Raw genomic sequence first — 5,647 nt, 5'->3', positions numbered from 1 at the left:
GGATGTGCTCGTGGCCCCGGCCAGACCTCGGCAACGGCCCTACGATGTCCATCCCGATCCGCTCAAAGGGCACCCCAATGATGGGTAAAGGGATGAGTGGGCTGGGGGGAGGTTTCCGTGGGGATGTCCGTTGGCATGCTGGGCAGGCCTGGCAGAACCTCTTGACCTCTGCTTCGAGTCCCGGCCAGTGGAATCTATCACGGATACGTTGCACGGTATTCTGGGCGCCCAGGTGTCCAGCCATGGGGTGAGCATGCGCCAGCTCCAGGACTGTCTCCGTTTTCTCCTTGGGGACAACGAGAAGACGTTTTACCTCCCCCCGCCGCTCCGCGACACAGTACAGCAGACCGTTTTGCACGACGAAGTGTGGGAGAGGGTGAGGGGCCGGAAGGACGTCCTGGCCTTCAAGGACGCGTACTTGCCGCCAGCAGTGTTTCAGCCTGTCGTCTTCCTTCTGGGCTCTTCCAAAGTCTCCCCCACCCGTAACCTGCTGGAAAACATTATGGAAAAGGTTAGTATCACGGGCGGGGGACTCACCCTCTCTCCCACTGTCGGTTGTCAGCAGGCTGTGTGGGCTCTCAGACCCCCGCGACGGCTGGCGACGTAGGCGTCGGCGTGGACGGGCGGGCTGTGTGGTTTCGGCTAGGGCGGCCTCCAACCCCGGCCAGTCCCGTCCCAGTAGCAGCGGCACAGGTAGGTCCTTGAGGACGCCAACTTCCAGAGTCCAGGCTTTACGACCTTTGTGGAAGGTGAGAAGATTAGTAAATACGTGGCGGGTATCTCCGTGGACACAAGTAATGGGCATTACAGCTTTGGGACTAGGCCGGGGTTCCAGCGTGCCGGGCCTTGCTAGGGACACGGCACTTCCTGAGTCCAGTAAAGCTTGACAGGAGCGGCCTTGAATTTTCACCGTGGTCATCGGGGCTCCACGGGGGGTCCTGCGGTGAACCACACAGCCCGCCATCCAAGGCTTCACAGGCGGAGACGGTGGGTCCGTGGGCATCGGTTCGTCGCGGGGGCTGGACGGTCTGCGCACTGGTCGTGGGATGCCCTCTGGCGGCCGTCGCTCCTGGGGCACCCTCCGGGGAAAAGGCGGCGCTCGCTCCCCGGCCTCCCGATGATAGGCTGCGTCCGCCAGTTCGACCGCCTCGACGAGCTCTGCGATGGACTTTGGGCCCCGCATGCCGGCAGCCTGCCTCATCGAGCGCGGGAGCGCTCTCAGCATCCGGTCAACCACTACCCGCTCGGCGACTTGGGAGGGGGATGGCGAGTCCTCTAGCAGCCAGTGTTCGGCTAACCGCATCAGATCGGCGGCTTGGGTGCGTACTGGCAACCGCGCTTTGAATTCCCACTCATGGAAGCGCTGGGCGGCAGTGGTCGCTGATAGCCCTAAGCGGCCTAAAATTTCTCTTTTCAGTTCATTATAATTACTTTGAGAAGACGCAGGTAATGAAAAGTAAGCACGCTGAGCTTCCCCCGAAAGCAACGGTGCCAGTAACGCAGCCCAAGTACCTCTAGCCCAGCCCTCTGTACGAGCGACTGACTCAAACATTTTGAGGTAAGCCTCAATATCATCATCTGCGGTTAGCTTGGGTAAAAGCCGAGCAGCAGTGACGCGGGGATCAGGTAGGGGAATATGTTGAGCGGCTGGTAGTCGTAGTTCTGCTAAATAACCTTGAATTTGGCCGTGTTGTTCGGTCAAAAGCTCAAAACACTGTTGCTGGCGGACGCTAACCTCTGCCAGCTGTTTCACAATGTCCTCCATTCTGCCGGGGAGGAGCGCGCCTGAAAAACAGAAAAAACCGGAAGTGAGAGACGAGGCAAGATGGCGGTGTAAACAAAGAGTGTCTTGTTCGTCGGCTTCCCAGGCCCGTCACGTTGCCCGCATTCTCCACCACCTTGTGGCCGGGCGGGGAATAGCACGACAGAACAAGAGGTTTAGGTGAGCCCCGGAGGGTGCGTTTATTGACAATAGTGCAGAAGTGAAGGAGATAATACGGGGAAAGGGCGATGTGGCGTCTTCGGTGCTCGGTGTCTCGTGAATCCTCTGTCCCTTCGTGCTCTTTGGTGACTGTGGCCAGTGAGGGGTGAGTGCAGGAACGTGCGGTCACCCCGAGTGAAAGCGGTCCAGGCTGGGTGCGGCCCAATCGTCACGGCGAGTCTGTGAAAGGAACGATAGAGAGAGACGGTAAGCGTTTTAGCTCTTTGGAGAAGCTTCTCACCCTTCTGTCCTTTGGGGCTCGTTTATAAAGGAGATCTCGCCGTGATCGATTGGTCCGTGTTGAGCAGTTGCAGGTGTTCCTGATGAGTTGCCAGGGCGACGCTGATTGTTCCTCGGGACTCCCGCCACAATATTTAAAATATCAAAATCCCTCATTGACCCTGACACTTTCCCCCAGCTGACTGACAGTCATATTCATAATATTCAATATTTAGCTTACCTTATGATAACACTGCCTGATCTCCAGCACACCCTCTTCCACCCTAAGTCTATAAGAGCTCTGTGGTGCATTCACTGACACAGATTTGGCCAGGCATGCATGACTGATAGTTTAACAGCATCTAGTTAAACATATGTGGCCTACTTTTCCATGTAATTGGCTTGTTTATCTTTGTCTTCATTTTAGTTTTCAAATTAAATAGAGCAAAACCCAGGGACTGGAACGACAGGTGTCTCTTGCAAAACCCAAACCAACACCCTCCCTCAGAATATTCTCTTATCCACTGCTAATAAGAGTCCAGGGTAACATCCTCACAAACCAAAAAAAGCTTTCCTGTTAATACAGGTTTCCATTCACTTTGATTTATTTACCACCTTTCATGAACAAGGCGTCAATAAGTAAAAAAAAGATCTCATCAGAGACATCAAAGCTTTGAAATCATTTTTTCCAAAGCTATAATCTTTTTAAATACATCTAAAACATGTTTTAAAACCAAAATCTGTTATTAGAGAATATTTAATGCCTGACCGGTGACCATATGTGCATGTATCAGAACTGCCCCCTGTTGGTGGAACAAGGCTAGTACAACTACAGTTCTTCTCCTGTTTTAAAATTATAACGTTCAGCTATTTTCTAAACATTTGACTGAAGGAGATATAAAATCGCTACTATCATATAAAATTTTTGGACCAGGACATGCTGGAGGGATGCAAGAAGTCCTACCCCAGTTACTGTCGCTAGGTCTGATATTTAATAAGTAGGCCTACAATATTTAATAAAAGTATATTGATTATTAGTTGTTATTACTTCATAAAGAGATGGTTAAGAGGTTGAATAGGAACTAAATGGACAAAAATGGTGATCCGTTGTAACTTTCTGTGAGGTGGAAAAGATGTGCGCCCAACGTGGGGCTCGAACCCACGACCCTGAGATTAAGAGTCTCATGCTCTACCGACTGAGCTAGCCGGGCTGATAGAGAAAACCTTAAAATACACAATAAGAAATAGAGTCACACGAATAAAAAGTATTTCCGAACTTGAAAATGAACGACTTGCATTAAAACAGCTACATTATTAAATACACATACACTTATCCACTATGTATTTTGTGTTCATAACACATTTTCTCCGCTTTAAACTTGCCTTGAATTAACAGGTCAAGACAGCAGGTGGTGCCCAAACCTCACACCAGTAAATGTTTTGTTTTGTCTAGTCTAGTCTAAAATGACTAGCCGACTTTTGTATTGTTTTTTTTTTGGTTTTTCCTTTATCTCTCTGTAGTTGCCTGGACGCCCAATCTGCATCCATGTGGTTTTTCAGTGTGTAATGGTGCGTTCACACCGCACACTTTGTCTGCGTCAGGCAACGCACCTAACGCATCTAGTTTGACGCATGTACGTTGAAGCTGGCAACGCTTGCTTTTTGGTGCGTTCACACCGCACACGTCAGGCAACGCTCCCAACGCATCTAGTTTTCTGCACACTTCCCCTGAATAAACCATGGCAAACTATTGGGACTGGACATTTTGGAATCCTCTCATGAACATGTTTCGCTAGCTAACGAAATGGGAAATAATTACGTTGAGAAAAGATTTGACAACCCGATCTCTTCAGCGATCTTCATCCAAGCAAGTTCCTTTACATTCCTGTCTTTATACAACAACGAGGACGGATCATACAATTCTCTGCGATTGCAGACGGCTAGAATAAGTTTGTAGCCGTCTTCAATCGCAGAGAATTGTATGTTTTTGTTTTTTCTGCTCCCGCTTCATTCAAAATACGTGTGGTGACGTCGCTACAGTGAGACGCTCTGATTGGTTGACGCACTGCGTCAAGTGCGTTAAGTCCGTCAAAAGTTCAACTAGCTGAACTTCTGCGTTGCTTGCGTTGGCTGCGTTGACGCTTGAAACGCAGGTAACGCTTGAAAAGTTGACGGATCCAACGGACACAACGCAACGCAGAGCCTCTGACGGACCTCTGACGGACTCAACCATTGACTTTACATGTAATCTTGCCGCAACTGACGCATGACGGTTTGGGCGGTGTGAACGCAGCATAAGGGAGAGACCTCAGCAGACGACAGTATAAATGTTGCGTTTGCATATGTTTGCAACATTGATAAGTTAGCGAAAGGTTACCTGTCAGAAAATAACTGAACTTGCAAATTCTGCTGATTATTGCTGTATAAAATAGTCAATTATTGTCATGTTTTGGGCTGTACTAATCGGTCGGACCAGGTAAAAACATTTGGAGTACAATTGTAGTGCCAAAAGATATAGAAAAAAAAACAAGAGGAGTGCAAAAAACTGCCTGAGGAACAAAAGGCGTTTGTAGTTGGCCAAACTGAACCAGGATTTCCAGGGCAAAAATCTTAACATTTGTTTGTTTTTATAATTTCTGGTTAGGTAGGTTAAATAATTAGGCTAATATCTTAATACTGCTCATACATATCTTTAGCACCTATTACCGAAATATTCCACTCTTTCCTGCTTACTAAGTCCTTCTCTATATGGTTTAGCAGCTTTCACACGTTTAAATGAGTAGAACAACGTTCTGAACGTTATTCAGTAGTAGGCTACATTAACCGTGCAATCATGCTGTTGTTTACATCCGAGTATCTCCACCATGGCAGCGCATCCGGATAACTGACCAAACCGTGACGTCTATTATCAAGCACAGTAATTGCCGTTATTTTTACAATATGAGTACTTTTATTTCAAGATAACAATATATCGCCTATAGTTCTTTTTTCTTAATGTAGTTCTTTTTGTTTTAATTATATTACTTAGAAGTTAGTTCTGCAGAACTGCAGACAACAGTTCTCTTACGAGAGGTCTCTCGTACTGCGTAAGCTTACGCTTGGGAAAATCCTTTCCGCGAGAGATATTGAAGCCAAAAAATTATCCTTAATTTTGTATTAATGTAAAACGCGTTGCCGCAGTGAGCAGACATAGGCGAGGCGTATTGCGTGCCTATTGGCTGCTCTGCAGCAACTGCAGCACCTATCGAGCGAGGCTTGGCGCGATGCCAGCTCCAATGAGGGCATTTCGCGCCTAATACGTCATCTCCCGCCGAAAGTGGCGTGATCCAAGCCTATAAATATCGCTCGAAGGCAGCTACACTCTGATTTTTTCATCCTTCACGCGACGCCTTCGCATCGCTGGAGCTGGAGAAGAAGCCGCCGTCGACTGAAAGCTCATCAGCGGGA

General features: G+C 48.5%; 1 non-coding gene across 1 annotated transcript; it reads right to left on the bottom strand.

Annotated features, from left to right (window-relative positions):
* Positions 1–3,338: 3,338 nt before the first annotated feature.
* On the bottom strand, positions 3,339–3,411 carry trnak-cuu (transfer RNA lysine (anticodon CUU)). Its single transcript has one exon. It is a non-coding gene; the product is annotated as a tRNA-Lys (tRNA).
* Between the last annotated feature and the right edge of the window lie 2,236 nt (positions 3,412–5,647).

The sequence above is a fragment of the Garra rufa genome, chromosome 10 (genome assembly GCF_049309525.1).
Source record: "Garra rufa chromosome 10, GarRuf1.0, whole genome shotgun sequence".
NCBI lineage: Eukaryota > Metazoa > Chordata > Actinopteri > Cypriniformes > Cyprinidae > Garra > Garra rufa.
This window is presented reverse-complemented; position numbering and strand designations above follow the sequence as displayed.